At 35.4% G+C, this 22,398-nt stretch overlaps 3 non-coding genes across 3 annotated transcripts; all 3 read left to right on the top strand.

Annotated features, from left to right (window-relative positions):
- Positions 1 to 4,048: 4,048 nt before the first annotated feature.
- Positions 4,049 to 4,120, top strand: TRNAD-GUC (transfer RNA aspartic acid (anticodon GUC)). The gene has a single exon. It is a non-coding gene; the product is annotated as a tRNA-Asp (tRNA).
- Positions 4,121 to 4,371: 251 nt separating this feature from the next.
- TRNAD-GUC (transfer RNA aspartic acid (anticodon GUC)) lies at positions 4,372 to 4,443 on the top strand. Its single transcript has one exon. It is a non-coding gene; the product is annotated as a tRNA-Asp (tRNA).
- A 9,095-nt stretch (positions 4,444 to 13,538) lies between these two features.
- Positions 13,539 to 13,610, top strand: TRNAD-GUC (transfer RNA aspartic acid (anticodon GUC)). Its single transcript has one exon. It is a non-coding gene; the product is annotated as a tRNA-Asp (tRNA).
- Positions 13,611 to 22,398: the final 8,788 nt, after the last annotated feature.

The following is a 22,398-nucleotide window of genomic DNA, read 5'->3' as shown; positions in this document are numbered from 1 at the left end:
TAAGTTATGTGTTCAACAGAATTTTCACAAATCAAGAGAGAACCTTGCAATTGGAACAGACCATATATTTACAGTACGAAAATAAAAACAAAAAAAGATCTTGGGAATTTTAAGGCCAACTGCTAGGTGCGCTAATGAACAAATTACATAACATCATGAAAATAATATATTTTGGGGCTGTCAAATGATAATCTATTTACTCTGTCTCGTTGTTCCTTTTTTTCCCCTAACAATGTTTCCTTGATAAGGTTTTAGTTTGTATACTATACACTGTAATTCCTTGACATTCATTCCCTTAATACTTTAGGACCTGATTGCTGATCACATTGCTAACATTGCTAACATTGCTATTTGGCAAATTCCATCCAAAATTGCAGGCAATTGTTAGTGGTAGTTGGGCAATGATGATTTCACAGAAGCCAACCCATTTGGCACCCAAAGCTCTGGACCTGCCAAATTCCCTTGATGAATCTTTGAATATGCAACCTGAACTTACTTTGGCTTTTGTTGAAGATGACAACATTGCATTTTCTTAGATTATCTTCTCACGCATCCAGTAGTTAATTTGAATTACTGGCATGTAAACCAATATGAAAGTGCTACTCTACATAAATTACAGGTCATTTAAGAAAGACAATCAAACACTAACCCATAAGAAAATCAGAATATGGAAAAATAGGAAACATTTAAGCATTTTCAAAACATGTTGAAGGATCTCTTACAAGTAGTCTTTCTGAGTTTCACTGTAGATACACTACATAATGAAAATATTTAACTAAAATTTAATTGATGAATTTGAGAAATTAATCAATCACGCTTATTCAGAAACACACTAAAGGTTATTACTATGACATTTGACCTAGGTATCCAACTTTGAAATTACAGCCACAAACATTAACTTCTGAATGTTAAAATAATGGCATTTCAAATTCTACAACCAGCAAATCATTTTGCCATAAAGTCACCAGTTTTTAATTATGAATTGGGTTGTTCCTTCTTAATTTTTCTTAAAATCAGATTTATACAAAACAAAACTGAATTAAAGCCATGAGAAAATCAGAAAAGAATAGAAGACATAATTTTAAACTAAGTTGTTTCAATGTGTAATTCATGAGAACATTTACATGTAGCACATAATTTTATGAAAAGTTGCTTCTAATTACCATTATGAAATGCATACCTAGACATATGTCCCCATTGCTATAAATGTGGGGATGCATAGGAGTTGTTTGGAGGAAAATAACACGCACATTAAAAACCATACATGTTTTATTACTTCCTAGATTTAGTGACTCAAAAAACCCACCAAAAAATAGTCAAGCACATATCCCATTTTCCTAAATACTAAAGTATTAGTTCAATTCTTCTCACTAGCCCATAACTCAAGCACACATTTGGCAACAATGTACAACATTACAAGTATAGGTCCAATCAAACATGACCTAAATGGACAAATTTTAAGAATGTTGTCCAGGCTTACCCCACAAGATGTTATTTTCTTTAAGGGGCGGAGATCCCTCTCGATTTCTTTAGGCTCCACTGAGACCTTCCTTTGATGGATTGAATATCCAGTTTTAGGACCACCTAAAGTAGAGAAAGAGGCAAAGGCTATAGAGGCGAAATGAGGAATATGGGAGCTCTACCTGCAGGTGAATGTTTCTTCTGAGGTTCAGTGAGGCACTTAAACCCCATAGAAGGTTTTTCAATTTCAATTTTGTTTAAATTTGTATGTATTGAATGCTTATTAGAGCACATTCCGAGAGGCATTGCTGGTCCTGTTTGGGAGAAATTACAAATGATTTGTGAAGAACACCAATAAACAATTTGAAGGTTGTTTCAGTGCTCCAAATATTAATTATAGATAGATATTTCTTTTTGTGCTATATCAAGTTTGTTTCATATTCCATTATAACTGAAATAACAGATCTTGAATCTAAATTGACTGATTCACTGTGACATAGTTTTATATGGGAGTTATCTCCACACCAAAAAGAGAGTACTAACTAATTACATAGTTTTATATGGGAGTTATCTCCACACCAAAAAGAGAGTACTAACTAATTATGGATGGATCGCTAGACCTTGTTTCTAAGCTCTAATATTGGTAGAAGGTAAGGAAATTTTGATACAGGATTGCAAGTTTGTTATTGGAAAAACCTTAAAAAAGTTGGATAAATAAATTAATAACTATGTAGATTAAGAAAATAACAAAACTAATTCAAGTAAAAAATAGAATCAATGACATACGAAAAAATTCTCTTTGACATTTATTAATAAACAATTCCTTTAAACATGTACAACAAATTAGACAGCATTATCTTTTGTTTTGCATACTCATTTTTAATTAAGCCAAAATTAAAAAGTATGATAGCTTTTGTAGCAGTTGTGCCTATGAAATGATGACCTGGAGTAACATTTTCTTCATATCTATTGTAAGTTATATTTCTGGGTGTATTGTGCTGGATATTCTTTGTGCTCTGATAAAATTTAGAAAGTAAGTCTTCCAGTGGAAGCAAGCAAACTTGAATGAAGCAAAATCTTGTTAGCAGTTACATAATGTTTTCCACAGTTTGAAACAGAAAGAGCTTGGAAGTGGTTCAGTGTTAGCATTGTCTTTTGTTTTGCATACTCAATTATAATTAAGCCAACATTAAAAACTATGATTGCTTTTGTAGCAGTTGTAACTATGAAATGATGACCTGGAGTGAGCTGATTTCATAGTGTTGGTAATTAGCTGATTATAAAAAATTGATAGTGCTGGTAATGAGTTGATCTCATAGTTCTCGTTATGAGCTGATTTGATGTGGTTTTCAAATTTTGTGTTTTCCCCAACCCTTTGTTGAATGCTTTGAGAACGGTGCCAAATATGATGATTTTGCTATCCCCTCTACTCCAACCAATGGATCTTAGTGTTGTGTCTTTGTTTCTGAGCTGATTTCCATCCTATGTGGTTTATCAACACAACCCTTTCAAAGATTGTGCACCTTTATCTAATGAAATGAGATCCATTTCCAAATATTAGAATTCTTGGATATGTTGACTACATGGCACAGTTACAGTCCATCCCAAACTCAAAGGCAAACTAAATAGTTCTGGCCATGAGCTAAAAATAGCCACAAATGCAACTCACTGTGCAACAAGCCATGACTATATGGAACTATTATGTGACAACATGGTGTGAATTTGAAGGGTAGAAGACTAAAAATAGTAGAAGGGAATATTAAGCATGTAGATGCATTGATGAAGTTGGAACAATAATGGATGATTTAATACATAATCAGTAAAATCTTATACTTAGGTAGGTGCAATGTAGCTGTCTATTCAAATTGAAGTACCAACAACTAATTTGAACACACAATTCATTGATTTTGATAAAAAGATTTCAGTCTACACTTGTAATGATACTGGGTTTAAATCCACTTCAGTTATAAACTTCTACTTTTTGATCCACATATTTTATGGGCAATCATAATTTAATTTGTAAAATCCTTGTAAAGATGATGACAACAGTGCAATAACCATATTAAATTATTTTCATCAGATCTATGTATGCTTTGATACCAATTCCAACATAAATTTCCAATTTTGTCCAGATAGAGCTGCTAGCTTTCAAATTCAATTCTTATGCAATTTTGTTGGCATAAATTACTGGTAGTAATTATACCGATAAGCCTTTTCTAAACCATCTAGAATAAAAAAAAATTTGTTATGCCTTCAAAAGATTTTGGAGTCTTTTCTACTATCAACTGATAATTTTTCTGTTATTGTAAGATTTGCTTAAATTTGTGAAATTTTGGTAATTTTTCTTTTGCCTAAATTTTAATTAAATTATTTTTGGTACAGTTTTATTTTTATTTTAAATGATAATATTGTTTGATTTTGAAGCTGCAAATTTAATGCAATTTTATATATATTGTGAAGAATCTTGTTCAATTTTGTAAAAGCTGAGAAAATATGATACATTGTTGATTATCATGAAGGAAACTTATGTAAGTTTCTATAACTCGATTAATTTTGGTATAGTTTTAATCTTTTTAAATCTTGTGAAGTCGTTGTAGTATAGTGGTGAGTATTCCCGCCTGTCACGCGGGTGACCCGGGTTCGATCCCCGGCAACGGCGTTTTATAATTTTAATTTGCTGCGTTCTTTTTCTCACTTTCAGGAAATTGAGAACAATGAGTATGCAAACTGTCTTTAACTGAAAATGAGATTTTTGAGATTCAGCTAAGCTCTCTAGCTCTTATGTTTTGAGATTTACAAAACCTCTTGCAAGTGTTTCTCAGATTTGATAGAGAGACTGAATTTTGGTTAGCCCTGTTTTGAGACTGGTTTTAATAAAATTAAACAAGTATAAATGTTTCCATCACCAAAGTCGTTGTAGTATAGTGGTGAGTATTCCCGCCTGTCACGCGGGTGACCCGGGTTCGATCCCCGGCAGCGGCGTTTTCTAATTTTAATTTGCTGCATTCTTTTTCTCACTTTCAGGAAATTTAGAACAATGAGCGTGCAAACTCTCTTTAACTGAAAATGAGATTTACTAAGATTCTAAATTTTGTTGTTAGTACATCTGTGACAAATTCGAATCTGCTTTTACAATATAAAAACGTATTTTTTATAAGTCTAAGTAGATCAAGGATACACAGGTGTAGGGGGATGACCTCTGTGCTTCATTTTCTATCCTTCTCTTTGTAAAAGGTTCTTACTTTTTTGAAATCTTGCTTACGGAATAAAAAATATTGTTTAATAATGTAATTTAAATTTTAAGTGTGGCTGTTTTTGGATTAGATGTTGTGAAATATTTTTGCATCAATGTTTCGGATCTCATCGCATGATTCATAAAGAGATTGAAAATGGGTTGGTTGCAGATCTAAAGAGACTAAAAAGAATGAGACAGGTAGGGGAAGAGTACCAATAGTGGACAGGTTTTTTTCAACCCAATCTCCCAATTGTTAGATTTAAAAGGAGCCAGAAAAATGATAATGAAAAGTTCATTAATAAACATCACATGTACCAATAATGGATAATTTTTTAGCTTTTTTGTTCATAATTGACCCATTTGTGCACCACCACTAGGACATTTGTGCATAACTATTGCGACATTTGTCTACTACTACTGGCTACTTTGAGTTCTATTTTATTGGCGCAAAGGTGATTATGTATCGGACGACACTTTGAAATGACCACTTTTTGACGTTTGCACACATAAAGAAATTCCACAACGTGCATCATTACTACCCAGAAGCTAGATCCTTAGTTATAAGCAGTTAAGTCATATACATAGACAACCAAAGAAAATAAATCAAAATCCGATGTACGGTTTGAGAGTTCTAGGTGCGCGAAGTTAGCTATGTCCACTACTGGTATGCTTCCCTTAGAGGGAGATGGGGGACATAATATGAGATTTGGACAAGTGGTATGAAGATGGTACACCTAAAAGATATTACAAATTAACATAGGTAAGCAACAACTAAATTCTCACAGAGCCTTCTTGAACACCTATCTGCACACCTCTTCCTTGGATCCTACAAAAAATATTTCAAGCATTCAAACTCATCTACCTCCTGATCCTCTTCTATCATGCCATCAATATCGAATATGCTAACATTCTATCTAGATCTCCTCAAGATCTCACATAATCATTATTTTGCACACTTAGGCTTCTAATAAATGTTGATAGGGTACAATCATCCCCTCAACGACCCCTTCCAACTCATCATGCCAATCTCCTTCCTACATTTTTCCCTTGCACAATTAATGCACACTTTTGCAACCTCTTCATCATCCTTGTCACCTACTCTTTGATATTAGCATTGAATGTCCATCATTATCATTCATGGCCTCTTTATTTTTATTTTTGCCTAAACTTGCTCACCCATCTTTACCACCATTTCCCCAACAAGCTCTTTAGGTCGTCACCCCAATAATTTTGTCACTAAATCATGACCTTCAAATAACCACTCAAACCTTCCTTACCAGCACTTGCTTTTCCTACAATATCATTGCTCCACCGTGACCCCTCTTTCACCACTCTTCTATTGTCTCCACCACCTCCTTGCAACTATTTGGTATCTTCCTTGATCCCTTTGTGCACCAGACAACAATGTAACCAATAAACATCAACCTACACCACCTATAAACTTCTCTCTACATCCACATCAATAGCCAATACTTCCATCCTCACCTCCTTATCTTACAACCCCTTCTTACTTTACCACTACTACTCCATTAGAAACCATGTACTCTCCATTATATGATATAAACCTTTGTCAAACACATCTTCCTCCTTGATAGACAAGCACCCTCATTGTATTGCGTTATTGTATATGTAATGGCAACATCATTACTTCCTTCTCATGATGCCTTTTCACCTCACAACCTCTTGTTGCCACAAAATTATTGCTCCTAATATCTCACTTCCTCTATACAAGTTCCCATTGCTCTAAGGGAAAAACTCTAGCTTCTGCAAGTATCCTCTTCTTCCACTATGACTTCTTCTTGCAAGCAATCCAATTCCCACTCTCTTCTTTGCTACATGTCTCTTAAATGCAAGTAGCCATGTTTGTAACAAGTGCCTCTACACTATGGCAACCCCGTCATCAATGATTGTAAATGAAAAATATCAATGATTGCAAGTGGAAACCATTTGTGGTTGCAAGTGCAAGAAATCTTACAAATAGCCAACTTTGTGCCTCTAGTTCATGTCAATTGTTAAGATCAATGATGCTACTATATCATATGTATTAGGTAATAAAATATGTGATCCCCTGCTCACATGTCGAGACCATCTAGACGTCACTTCACTTTCTTCCTCCCCTTTTAACACCTAATTGGAATTAACATCCTTTGCTAATGCCATCGTCAGCCTCTTACCTATTTCTATCCAATCTTCTCCAAGTGCTTCTCCTTTTCTTTTCTTTTCTCTTCCCTTTGTGGGTTTTGATCCACTACTAGCCATCCATCTCCACTTTCTCCCCTCTTCTCTCACCATGCAATCTTCTATATCCACATCTTCTTCCAATATTTGTATAACAAATACTCCTCAAGTGTGAGCTTCTTCTCTTTTGGGTTCAACTCTATGCTCATGATGAACTCCTATGGCTCATTCATGCTCTCCTCTTCTTTACCCTCCTTGGATGTTAATTTGTCATATCTTTTGCACATCCTATTTTTTCTCCTTAGTTACATTCTCTGACAACACCTATCATCTTCAACTACCTCAACTTCCAAAACCTCCACACTATTTTTCATTACTTTGACTAGCAACATCTCTAGAACTACATCATCTTCCCTTGTAAATTTATGACTATATTCCTTTTCCGCCACATCTACTTGTAACCTCTTCTACACAACATGCTCCATGTGTTCTTTTGTTGCACCAAATTGTAGTGCAATTCCTAAGCATCATCCCCTCTACACCATTTTGTTGCACTTACTTGTATCACTGAAGCTACACTTGTAGCTCCTCGATGATGTCCTATATCGCCATTACAACCTCTCACATGGACTACCCCAATACACTTACTTGTAGCACTTGACTTGTGTCTACTTCTTGAACCTAAGTTGTGTCTACTTTCAACTCCTTACCTATCTTCTCTAGAGTTATTCCCTCAACATGCTACAATTTGTAGATTGCATTCTCATTCTTATTCTCATCCATGAGAACTCCCTTCTTTTCCTTGGCATCCACAAGGTTTTCCTTGGGCTACACATGGTCTATTGCTCCATTTTTAGGCTACTCACATGACATCTCGACCTACTCAATTCCTCTTGAGATAATTTTCTTCCATTATTTGGTCCTCTTTGACCCCTGGGACAATTGGTGCACATCCTTAGCTTCTTTTCTTGTTATCCTTAGGGACTCTAACCTTTCTCTAGTCTCCCTCAAGGATTTCAAGATTGCCTCAAAATTGCTAAAACTATTATAACTTTTGTTACTCTCTTTGGTGGCATCTTGGCTATCTTGCACACACAAAGATGAGTTTACCTCCTATCGCAACCTGACTTTGAAGGACTCACTCTCATTCTTACTCCTAGAATTGTGCCTTGCTTTAATACTAGTCTAATGGGAGCCAACCATGTTAGGTACTTTGATACTACTTGACATAAGTTGCATCCTACCTTGAAATCACATAAGAAGCCCATGACCACTACATAGAAGTAAACAAGGGTTTTGTAGCAACTAATGCCTATGATAGCCTACAACTTGAGACTTCTACCCAACTTGCAGTAACTGCACACAACAATGGAGAGCTACCCTTCATGAAACTCGTGCAACTCATGACACATATTGGACACCACTGAATAACAAACATAACGAATAATTTTGTTAGATGAAAAATATTTCTTTATTTACATGCAAGAACATGTGCTTCCCCTATTCACACCCACACACATGCATACTAAGCTCCTTGGTTAGACACACACTCGTATCCTCTTTCTCTATCTCTTTGACTACTCTCTCTCTCATATGATCTTTCTTCCTACACATGATCACTCACTCACTCATTGCTCACATGTTGTTTCTCTTCTCTTATTGCTCACACATACAACCTCTTTCTCTTACCACAATGCCTAGTCAATCCTGTGTATGCTCTTCACCTTCTCTAGCCTACTCACATCCTCTTCCCTCCTTTTTGGCACCTCATTTATTAGGTCCTTGGGCATTTTTTTTTTCCCTACTCTTACTAGAACTCCACGATCTACAATACTTCTCCTTGAATACAATATTAGGCAAGAGACCTTAGATTGCTAATATGCAGGAGTTGTTAGGGTATTTGCTAACACAACATGGTGATTTAGAACCATCTCCCACATATTTTGTTACTCATTGACAATTTATTTTTTGCCATCCACAAAATGGATATAAACTTTGTGGTTTTTTTTTGGAAGTTGGAATAGGGTTCCAAAAACAAGGCATTACGATATGTTGTTCATCCCAACCAGTTTCCAAAGTGATTTGAGAAATATGTAAAATTTAGTTGAGCTATATATGTGATGAATCCCATATGATTAAGATTACAAAGGCTAATCTCGGGCATTGAAACAAGTGAAACCCAACACAAAATTGCATTGATAGGTTCACCTTTGCAAAATAATATGATCAAATATTGTTATATGGTGGATTTTGTAAGAGAATTTTTTCTAGGAATAAAGTATGAGTTTAGAAGCAGGTTTCAGAATCTGAGAGTAAATGTCCAACATGCTAATTCAACAACAAGTGATGTGAAAATAATGAATCAGAGATCGCATGTCTTGTAAGAGCAGTTGAAAGGGATTTGTGCAGCATATGGGCACAAATGTGATGAAGGATGAGATTCCTTCAAATTTTATGTATGTAACATCTGCAAGGCTCTCTTCATTGTAGAGGAAGCTACATGTTAGTTTTTTAGAACACCGTGAATTTATAAAATATAACAAAATGCATCTGCAAAAGGACCTCTAAGAGAATGTTAGTGCTTATCATCTTTATATCTAAGATTCAAAGTCATCCTGGCTTATTTAAAATTGCTAGAGAATATAGAGATTCCAACAAATTGATGACGCTACATTTACAAATTCTTCGATCCTGCCAATTCCAATATCAAGGAATTTTGCATATGAGCTAAATAATCTATTTAAAATGATACTTATTGCACCCTACATGTTTGGATTCTTGTTGAGATATACAGTTTTTAGAAATGGTGAAAGTCTTGCTTTTCAGAGGGTTTCATATCTGGGTAACTGCTCCAAGATGGTGAACAAAAAGGGGGTATAAGTGGCCACTTTTTTTTTTTTTTGCTTGAAAACAGATAAACCTGAACTTCAAAGAGATATTTGAAGGTCATGCACTCAAAACTAGGAGTTGAGAAAAGAATAAGAATTGTAATACTCTGAATCTAGTTTTTAAAGTACTAAAGTTTTTTAAAATTGGATAAGATTAGAGGGTCAAACCTCTCATGCACAAAAAATTGTTCCGATTTTTTGAGAAAAATACAACATAGTTGTTTTTCGTGCGCTGCACAAAATATATAGTTATATTTATTATTTTACAAAATAATTTGGTAGGATGATAGGTAAAAGTGAGATCTAGAAGTTGTCTATTTTTTTTGTAATTTTTTGTTGAATTTTTTTTTTATGACTTTTTCAAGTGTTCACATCCTGAAAATTTGGTACTTGTTCGTGCGCTGGGCATAACTTGCATCAAAATAATCGAAAATGAAAACTTATTTTATTTTAAAGTGTATAGAATCTAGTGTAGAACAATAATATGTAATTTAATTTGAATTTGGTCAAGTATATCAAAAGTTATTAAAACAATGCTAGACATATGTCTGTGAGGACTGTCAAGGCACTGGTAAAGAAAATTAAAGTTTACTATGCTAATGTTGTCCAAAAATAGAAAAATTGATATGATCGGAAAGCTGAGTAGACGTATGAGATTATGGTGGTAATTTTAGAGACACCCACTTGATCATTTGTAAACCTAATGATGACGAAGTCGAAAAATCATGATGGAAGATGAAAAAACGTGTAAAGGGACAAAAATGGAGGGAAAATGGGCTTGCAAGCCTTAGGGTCATTTTCCAACCCTCTTACCAAGCCAAAACCCGCATGGGTTCTTATGCGCAAGATAACCCGCTCAGGTTTTGAAAAACAAAAAAGTATCATTCATAGTTTTACATAACTCGTACGGGTTATGTAGAACTAAAACCATCATTTTGAGTTTCACAAAACCCGTACAGGTTATGAAGACATCAACATGTATGCTTGTAAACTTAGCATTTACTACACATATGTATATACATACATATATAATATGTATTTATGTATGTATATATGCATATCTATAGTTATATATACATATATTTATATAGATATATGTATATATGTTTGTATACACGAATGTCTCTCTTTGTTTCCTCTCTGTCTTGTCTTCCTTTCCCCATCAATGTCTCTATATATTGTGAGCCCTAATTATCCTCCTTGAATTCTATCTCATCTCCTTCCCCCTCATACTTCTTTCTTTTCTGAGTCTCTCACCCTCTCCTCTCTCTCTCTCTCTCTCTCTCTCTCTCTCTCTCTCTCTTTCTCTCTCTCTCTCTCTCTCTCTCTCTCTCTCTCTCTCTCTCTCTCTCTCTCTCTCTCTCCTATTCTTCCCATCTCCGCCCTCGCTCTCTCTCTCTCTCTCCCTCTCCCTCTTCCTTTCCTCTCTCCCAATCTCCTCTCTCTCTCTCCCCCTCTCTCCCTACCCCTCTCCTTATCCTATTCTCTCCCTTTCTTCCTATCCCCTATCCTCTCTCTTACCCCCTCGCCCTACTCTCTCTCTCTAATTCTCTCTCACCCCCTCTCCTTATCCTATTCTATCCCTATCTTCCTACTCTCTCTCTCTCTCTCTCTCTCTCTCTCTCTCTCTCTCTCTCTCTCTCTCTCTCTCTCTCTCTCTCTCTCTCTCTCCCCGTCACCTTATCCTATTCTCCCTCTCTCTCTCTCTTATCCTATTCTCTGTGTGTGTGTGTGTGTTAATCCAATTCTCACCCTCTCTCCCTTCTTTTTCTTTCCCCATCTCTCCCTCTCTTCCTATCCCCTTCTCTCTTTGTCTCTAACTCTCTCTCCCTCCCCAAATTCTTGCCCTACCCCCTACTCTCTCTCTCTCTCTCTCTCAATCCTATTCTGACCCTCTCTCCCTTCTCTTTCTTTCCCTATCCCTCTCCCTCTCTTCCTATCCCCTTCTTTTTCCCTCCCCTATCTTCCTACCCCCTACTCTCTCTCTCTAACTCTCTCTCACCCCCTCTCCTTATCCTACTCTCTCTCTCTCTCTCTCTCTCTCTCTCTCTCTCTCTCTCTCTCTCTCTCCTATTCTCTCTCTCTCTCGTCTTCTCCCTCTCTTAATCCTATTCTCACCATCTCTCCTTCTCTTTCTTCCCTCCCCCCTTTCTCTCTCCCCACTTCCTCTTTGGTTCCCAGTTCTACATAACCCGTACTGGTTATGAGAAATTGTGAACGTTCCTCAAAATGTTCCTCAAAACTATGCGTTTTGAGGAACCTTTTATTTTTATTTTTATTTTTGGCTACTAAGCCTAGCACATTTTTGAATTTCATAGAACATGCACAGGTTATGAAAAATTTCATTTTTTTTTGTATGTGGTCACTTTTGTGTTCACCATCTTGGTGCACTTACCCATCTACTAGTTTGTAATGAATGCATAGAGGTTTCTAAACAAGATAAAATAGTTTCATCAGACCCATAAATGTTTGGGAACATTAAGGATCTGGCCATAGAAATATGTAATAGACATAATGCTCAACACTACCATCCAATTTTAGTGCACAAGTTATGTTGAAGGGAAGACAAGCTTTGCATTAGAATAAGACTTTGTAGTAGAAGCAACAATATTGAAGATAGTACTTGTAAAATTTGGAAGCTTTATGACCATTAGAATCAAGTCTACCCAAGACCATACACACTATATGATAGCTTTGACCTTTCTTAACAACCATTGTTATGATATTAAGTAGGGGTAAAACTTGTTCAATCAAATGGTAGGATCTTGAAACTTGTTAAGAAGACTCTTAATAGAGGTTCCAAGCTTCTAAAAAATGTACAACTATAAGAGATTAGTAGAAAACATGTAATTTGATGACAACTTATTAAGTCCCAATACACATTAATGGAATAAATGCTACAAATTAGAAAGATGGAAGGGTTTTGCTTTGTAAATTACAAGATATGGTCCCAAAAGTAATAGAGGTTGTTGCTTACCACATGTAGAAATGTAACAAAAGATTTCAACTATTGACTTACAAGGGAATTTCTAGAACAAACAATAAACTGTATATCCTTAAATCATTGGGGGAAGAGATAAAATACAATAAATGGACCAGTTTTACTAGACAAAGCTCTAATATTTTATCATGTTTAAATGTCAAAGACTAATAGAAACACGAAAAAAATTAAACCTTAGAAGTCCATGTGTTAGGATTGAAATCAAGAAATGACAAATTGATGGGTGGCTTAGACACTTCTTAACAACTAATAAGGCAATCTAGGTCTCTTAGGGCAACCTTGACCTAATCAGACAGTCAACTACAAATTTCAAGTGAGCTCCTTCACTAGATTAAAGGTGTACTAATCATTTTCAACTAGGTATAAAAGTGTTCAAAATTCTTTATAAATGAGTCACAAGTTGCAATGTGAATGGAAACCTTGTAAAAATAATAATTAAAGGAGAGTCTATCTTAATCAATTCTCTTATGATGATGCAGATCAAAAATCAATGGCTCCCAGACGAAATGTTGATTTTCGCAACCATCACACAACAACTCAAATTTCCTCAATCAAAAGAACATGATACACAAGAAAATAAATGAGCCCACAAAATTATAAATTTTGCACAAAAACTTGTCACATAAATAACGATTGATATAGATGTTTTCATTCTATGTAGTGAGCTTGACTTTGATCAAGTTTTCATGATGTATTTGATTATATGAAAAATAGCTAGCCATGTTTTGAAACTGGTTTAAATAATATTTAAAACATCCAAAACAGCGTTAACAAGGTCGTTGTAGTATAGTGGTGAGTATTCCCGCCTGTCACGCGGGTGACCCGGGTGCGATCCCCGGCAACGGCGTTATATGCTTTTAATTTGCTGCGTTCTTTTTCTCACTTTCAGGAAATTGAGAACAATGAGCATGGAAGCTCTCTTTAACTGAATATGAGATTTTTCAGATTCAACTATTCTCTTTTTAACTTTTTGACTTTTAATTTTGTTATTCTAGGAGATTAGAAATATAGTATTTTTTATTAGTCTATGTAGATCGATGAGTTCCGTACAGCGACAAAAAGTAACGGTAAATTGTACCATTACAAAAACCTGAAATTATGGTAAATGGTATGTAAATACAAATATTGTTTTTTTCATAAATTTTTATGAATAAAAATTAATTTCGATTGTACAAATGTGAAATAGAAATACATAATATTATGACAAATTTTTTTTTTGGGACAAAATCATATCTCAGAGAAGTTATTTCAATTGTTACCTTCGGTGCTTTTGTTTTAATTTCCATGCTCCCCTCTCAAGAGGACTCCTCTAACCATTTGAGGGTTACAAACAAACAATATTGAATTTGTGAAAGTTGAAATCTAGGTAATAATGTGATGGTAGTTGCTCTTTGCTAAGTGCCTTGATACCACTTGATGCAAGTTGCACACTACCTTGTGGCTCCGTGAGAACTCTACACGCTCTATGTGGAAGCAAATTAAGGTTATCCCTTTGTTGTAAATCAAATTGCAACAATTGACATCTATGACAACCTACACCCTAACAGTATCACCTAACCCACCAAAAACTACATAGAAATGGAGACCTGCTCTTAATGCACCTTATCACACCAATTGGACAACATTGAACAATAAACACAAAGACTCATTTTGCATAAAATATATTTTTTACATGACGAACTTGTGCTTCTCTTGTTCACATTCGCATACATGCATACTCAACCTCTCTCTCTCTCTCTCTCTCTCTCTCTCTCTCTCTCTCTCTCTCTCTCTCTCTCTCTCTCTCTCTCTCTCTCTCTCTCTCTCGCGCACATAACCTTGCCACTTACATGTGGCCACTAATTTCTCACTTGAAACTTTTCTTCTTTTGTTACTCACACACAACCTACTTCCCTTGTCACACTACCCAATTGATCTCATGCATGTTGTTCACCTTCTCTAGCTTGCTCACATCCTCTTCCCTCCTTGTACCTCTTTTTTTTTATCTCCTTAGACATTTTCCTCTACCCTAGTCTTATTAGGCCTCCATTGTCTACAACTCTCTACCTTGCCTAGAACTAAGCCCCAATGATTTCCTCATAACTTTCCTATTGTTCCTCCTCATCAATTGCACTCCTTTTAGCTTGTCAAATTGACCAACTCCTCTTAATCTCTATTTGCTTTCCATTACACTCCATCCTAGGGGCCTTGTCTAACTTTCTTCTTTGGCTATTAACGAACAACCTCTCTCTAATTCATTGTCATCTTCTATATTCTCACACACCCTTCTTAAACTGCTATCTGCATACCTCTTCCTTGGATCCTAACAAAGTTCTTGAGCATTAAAACTCATCTACCTCCTCATCCTCTTCTATCATGCCATCAATATTGCATATACCAAGATTCTATCTAGATCTCCTCAAGATCTAACATAATCATTATTTTGCATACATAGGCTTTCAATAAATGTTGATAACATAGGCTTTCAATAAATGTTGATAAGGTACAATCATCCCCTCAATGACTCCTTCCAACTCATCCATGCCAATCTCCATCCCACATTTTTTCCTTGCATAATTAATGCACACATTTTCAACCTCCTCTTCATCCTTGCCACCTACTCTTTGATATTAACATTAAATGTCTATCCTCATCATTCACGGCCTCTTTATTTTTTTGCCTAAACCTGCTCACCCATCTTTACTACCATCACTTCTTTCCCCAACAAACCCTCCATGTTGTTGCTCCAATCATTTTGTCACTAAATCATGGCCTTCAAATAGCCACTCAAACCTTCCTTGTCACCACTTGCTTTTCCCATGATATCATTAATCAATCATGACCCCTCTTTCACCAATCTTCTTTTGTCTTTGCCACCTTCTCATAGATATTTGGTCTCTTCCTTGATGCCTTTGTGCACTACAGAACCATGTAGCCAATAAACATCCTCCTACAACACCTATGAACTTATCTCTGCATCCACATCAATAGCCAATACTTTTATGCTTAACTCCTCATCTTACAACCCTTTTTTCATTCCACCACTACTACTCCATTAGCAACCATGTACTGTCCACTATATGATATAAACCTTTGTCATACTTGCATCCCCCTACATGATATACAAGAGCTCTCATTGTACTGTGTTATTATATATGTACCTGCAACATCATCGCTCACTTCTGATGATGCTTTTTCACCTCACAACCTCTTGTTTCTATAAGTTTTCTTACTCCTAATATCTCACTTCCTTTACTACAAGTTCCCATTGCTCCAAGAGAAAAACTCTAGTTGCAACAAGTATCCTCTTCTTGTTGCAAGTAATCCAACATCCACTCTCTTCTTTGATACATGTCTTTTGGATGCAAGTAGCCACCTTTGTTACAAAGTGCCTCTACACTATGGTAACCCCCTCACTAATGATTGTAAATGGAAACCATCAATAGTTGCAATTGGAGACCACCAGTGGCTATAACTGCAATAAATCTTACAAATGACCAACTCTATGCCTCTAGTTTATGCCAATTATTAAGACCTGTGATGCTACTACATTATATGTAATAGGTAATAAAATATATGAACCCCTACACACATGTTGGTGTTAGAGTACCCAAAAACTCAACTTGCAAATCAAAACACTTCACAACAACCAAGAGAAGCTATTTTACCAAAAGTGAATAATCAATCAAGATGATACAAAATGTACAAAACCCCAAATATATAAAAAAAGGTGTAACGAGGTATGAACAACTACCATCTAACTACCTTGATCAAAAAATTAAATGCACTCTAAGCATTATTAAATACTAGCAACTAATAATTAATAATGTAAAATATTGGTTACCTAAGTAAACTTTAGCCTACACCAACAATTGAGACTATCTAGAGGTCTCTTAATTTTCTTCCTTCTCTTTTGACACCTCACTGTAATTAACATCCTTTGCTAATGCCACCCTCAGCCTCTTACCTATTGCACTCTCATGCCCCTATACCTATTTCAGATAGCTACAAACCTAGGGTTGTGTGTGTAGTTGGGATGTAATGTTTATATACATCAATGTAAAAGGTAACCAAGGTTGATCTTTTGAGCCTTCTATATATAAAGATAGCATGAATGTATTATAGGGCATCAAATGATGGAAATTTATATCTTATAGGAGATTAAGACTTTTTTTTAATCTAAGGGATGTATAGTCCAGCTAGATGAATCCATGTTACCAAGGGAATTTTACTTAATTTCATCAGCAATATTATAACATTTTTCTAACCAAAATTGCTAGTCTAATTGTATTGGTAGGGTAGTGTAGAGCATTGTAAAACACTACAAAATAATTATGAAGATCTTTGTTTAATGCAAATAGGATAATTTTTGTTTACAATGGATATTTGAAGTAAATCAACTATATGTAGAATTCTTGACCTTCCAAAGTAGTTTGAATATGTAAATTTTGTTCTCTTGTTGGTTCAAATTTATTATTTCACTTCTTCTTGTAGGTATTGATTCTATTTCCAAATGGAGTAGGAGCTAGTGTTGATAGTGAAAATTTAAAAAAAAAATCAAATCTTACCTCTTGTCTTGTGGTAGAATAAGAACAAATTAGATATTTCCTTCCCTCATAATTCAACATTTCAATTTTGTAATAAATTCTTTGTGAACATAGGTTTATTATATATTCAATGAGTTTTGACAGAATGGTTTGTAGAATATGCATGTGTTGTAATTTTAATTTAATGAGATTCATATCAAGTGATACCACTTATTCTTATATTTAGTTGTATGCATAATTCTAATGTTCTACTAAATCCAGGTTGTATTATAAAACAACCCTTGGTCTTAGTGACTATCCTTGGAGTTGGTGCACTTGGGCATGATTTCTTTCAAATATTAACTATAATTTAATATATCCTTAATTTTACTATAGAATAACCTTAGGAAACACCCCCTATCCTACCAAAGCTTGAAGGTGAAGGAGAGACTTGTTCTCTCTCATGAATTGGTCCAATTAAGTACTACCAAGATCTAATTATAAGTCCAACCCATCACCTTATTCCCTTGCCTTAGGTATTGGTGTTACCTTTAGGATTTGTGGAGATGTGACTCTGGGAGCCAATAGAATGTTATATGCTCAAATGATAATGTTATGTGACGCTCAAATATATCATATCTAAAAGTGAATCAAGGTTTTTCCCTTTGTACAATGCCATGGTATGCAAATTAATATATTTCTTACTCAGTTTGAACTAGTTAGGAGGGAGTCTAAGTCATGCCCAATTTATAATTTGAATTTGAAAGTTCTAAGGGTCATTTTCATGCATACAAAATTGACCTAGGTAGATGAAGGGATAATATAAGAATCACAACTAGACCCTAGGCATAGTTGTAATAGATCATATATCAAAACTTTTAAATTTGGAAATAGGTAAATGAAATCACCTAGCTAATCTTGGTGGCCAACAAATAGATTTTTGTTTTGATCATTATTTTTTATCATAACTCAAAATCACAACTTCTATATGTTTAAAAAATCTAATGAATTCTAAAACTAGGTTGCTCTTAGAATTTTGCATATCAATCTTGTTGGTTCCCAAATGGGTTTACACTGCAAGAGGCAAAAACCAAGTTGATACTTCAAATATCTATAGAGAAGCCAACTCCAACTTTGGACCAACTGACAAGGATTCTTCAAATCCTTCTACACTTTGGGCTCTACATAACCCGGGAGGGTGATCCCTTAGTGAATTTTATGATCTCTGCACCGCACTCAACAGTTCACTAAAACAAAGAATATGATCTCATGTGCATGCTCAACAACAGGGAGAATGCTCAAGGGTGGCAAATTATTCAATGATCCTCAACCTAATTGGAGGATGAGACGGGTAGAATAGATAATAACAGACAAATGAATCAAAAAGTATTCTAATAATCAATAGTTTGTAACAAAGACAGATAAATGGAGCACAAAGCTGATTGAAAAGACTTTGAAAAGCTAATGACCAGTGCCTTATCCATTGGGGAGTCAAATTCATGAAATATAAGGTAAATTACAGTAGAAATAATATGATGGCATATTGATCTAAGAAACATTGCCTTACAATAAATCTCATCTACAACCCAATCCCAAAACTACTTATCAAAATCCCTGCACAAGCCCTACCACTCTACGATTTTATTTAAGCATTTAATCGACCCCTTGGATCAAAGCATAAACACAAATCACATACATCATAACAATGCACTGAAGGAAATAAACCCTTGATTTTTTTCATTCAAAAGATAGTAAAATCATACATTAGAGAGAAATAAAGCTTGGATTCAATTTTATTTATTCAAATGTTATATCTGCCATAAAACAGTATACAATTCAGTCCTTCAAAACCTACAGAAAGATGACACCAAACTTATTCTATTTTTCTCTGCAAAAGACTCTATACTTTGCTTATTCCACTTAAAACTTGCTACGAAACTAGAAGAGGAACCAAAATTCAGAACCCTTTCTAATGGCCTTTATAGAATAAAAGGGAGCAACAAGCTTCAGGGCAAGAGACACATGTCATCAGATGATTTACTCTCAACAATTAGGCCTAACGGGCCATATGCGATTCTGTCACAAAAAAATATTCCTTATCCATAAGCTGGCACCAATGATGAAATAAAATCAAAATTTTCAACTGAAAATTGATAGAAACAAAAGTGCTTGAGCCGTGCCATTATCACCTTGATACCTTCGGATGGAGTGTGAGATGTTACGTTCTGTCCTATAGAGTGTTTCCCTTCCCGAAAGGGAAAATGGATCCTGGCAAGAAGTAAAGTCGCCCCTGAATTAGAGGAGGGGCTTCAACCTTCATGCCTAGGATCAGAGAAAGTGGAAGGAGGAGCTTACAGGGAAACATAATATGTTGGGAAGGGGTAGCAGCTTCCATGTCGTCGCATAGGTGACTAGCTGCCGCTCCCCACCCAAAAATATCCTTATTTCATTCCCCTATGGGATCCTTCCTCAAATCGCCAGCCAACCAGTGGCATAGTAGAAGCACCAGATGTATCATGAGTGACATTTTCTAATAAGAAAAGGCTTTCGTGCCCCCTCTGACAATCCTTCACACTTTCACAACCTCTTTGACAATAAATAAACTCACACAGGAGAAAGAACACACATCTGGTATCACAAAGAACACAACAACTCCATGCACGATACTGCTCAAACATCATCTTCCTTGCTGATGAAAAACCACTCTCAGAAAATGAAGAGGTTTCATTTCTATTCTACCAATTGAGTCACCACCCCATTGTATTTATAATCAAAATCACTTCACTCAGTGATACTCATTCACGTGAAAAATCATCACTCTGGTGCTTTCTACCCACCCTGCCAGCTATGGACCCTAGAAATCATGCCTATCGAATACACTGCCTCCTGCTATGGATCATCTTACATGAATGATTTTGTTCTAATCTTATTCTTCCTTGATTGTACAATTTCCTCTTCAAAATCCCTGACAACAAGCAACCTCTAATTTCATAGAGAAGTCTGCGATTTCTTATCTCTAACTCAGAAGTTATCCAAATCCCTTCATGCCTCTGAAACCATCGTCCTTGCTTGTCTAATCAACCTCGACTCAGTAGAAACCTTCAAACTAGTTCCTTAAGAATGAGTCGTCATCCAAGTGTCCTGACTTGTCACTATCCTACTCCATGTCGACAAGCCTGCATTTTGTACGTTCTAACTTTCCTGCATGGGTGACAAAAATGCCTTTAATTACCTTTTAAATTTTTTGGTTTAAAACTCTGTCGTAGATCTTGCCCAGCCTGGCGAATCAAACGAATCACCAATGGTCAATCTGACATTGACCTTCCATCGTGGCATGTGGACCTATCAAAATATGTGGCATAGCAACTCCATGTCATCTTCTAGCCTAACACTATCAGTGGTCCCACCGCTGGTCCTCTCAGTTAGCCTAGGACACGTGGCATCGTCTCGTGATGCCGCAGTCCATAACCTTCTTGCATCTTTTTTCACGAGGTTACGAGGGTCGTTGGATCTGTTCATACTTTACCTTGCGGCCACAGTGCCCACCAATCTTTGCAAATTAAAAATTGAGAACCTTTTCACCTGGATTATAACATCGTCGTCCATTGAAGCATGTGCAAATTGATGGAACCATTAGTCGTTCATTCTTTACCCACTGGGACCTGGCAACATCAATGTTTTGAAGAGTCAAACCGCTAGCTCAACCTTCTCCACCGAGGGCACATGGCATCATCTCATGATGTCGCGATTCTTATCTTCCTTGCACTTTCAAGCGTGGGGTTGTGCGAACCATAGGATCTACTCAATCGTTAATATAAAAACCGAAATACTCAAAAGTTTAGACTTAGGAAACTATAAGGGCCGACCAAAGAATTGACTGCTAGGGAAATAACATGGCCCCCTCAAGGATAAACTAACCGTCAACTTTAAAACAAAAAGTAACACGGAAATAGAACAGTCTTAGGGTTTAAATAAAAGACTTAGACAAAACACATATACCCAAAACCCTAAACTTTGTGACAGAGAGCAATACTAATTCAAAATGACCAAAATCTTAAATAAAGTATGAAAAAATTTTGCATCGTCATTTTTTAGGACTATCAAATCCTAACCATGACAAGTTTGATCTCGAGTGTTGAAAATCTAAACATTTGTGCAAATTTGATTTATTTTGCACAAATTTGAACTAAAAGAATGTTGCAATGAATGGGCAAATGCTTACCTTCACCTTTTGTCTTTGAAATTGTCAAGGTGATGTTTATTAACACCTTTGGGAAGATTGCCAAATTGCTAAGGTCAAGTTCTCTTAAGTCAATCACCTAAATGAACCAACTTTACAATTCTAGGCGTACAAATGAAGACAACACGCACAAACATGTGAATGACCTATATGATTATGATATAGATTAAGATGATTTATGCCTTGAAATAAAATGTGCTTTGGTGCTTTTTCCTTATAATCTCCTATGATTTTTCTATGTCTATGTATGTATTATTGACACATTGATAGATTATAAATACCAAGACAATAACAATTTATAAAAATGTTTATTAAGTTCGCTTACGTAAAAAGGAAGCGAGAATTTTACAATTTAAGTATTAAATATAATAATTTTGGATTCAATCCCAAGCCACTTGAGATCAACCATGAGATACTCGAGATTGATCTTGAGACGCTTGAGATTGACTTACAATAAAAAAAAGTGCTAGCTTTGAGACAATGATCGAATGTATGAACTTTGGAGAAAATATAGACTAACAAATAATATGGAAATAGTGAATATTTGCATATTTGTATAAATAAAAATATAATGAAATCCCATACATAGAAATGGGTGTGAATATATATGCACTGAATAAAAATAAGCATTAAATTATAAACTAAGCTTAACGTAAATATATATTGCATGTTAATATATGATTGTATTAAGACATTATGAATGCAACATCCTTCATGGTTTCAATGTTATCAATGGAACCATATTGAAAGAGAGGAAAATTATTTTGCTAATTTTTGGGCTAAATTTGCTTCCAATCGTCACAATATCCATTTTGATACTAAAAGTGATCAAGATTACCTTATAAGAGATTTGGACAATGCCTTGAGTGATTTTGTGATCATTGATTTCA

Source organism: Cryptomeria japonica, chromosome 2 (genome assembly GCF_030272615.1).
Source record: "Cryptomeria japonica chromosome 2, Sugi_1.0, whole genome shotgun sequence".
Lineage (NCBI taxonomy): Eukaryota > Viridiplantae > Streptophyta > Pinopsida > Cupressales > Cupressaceae > Cryptomeria > Cryptomeria japonica.
Note: the sequence above shows the minus strand (reverse complement) of the source record. Positions and strands in the feature narration are given on the sequence as shown.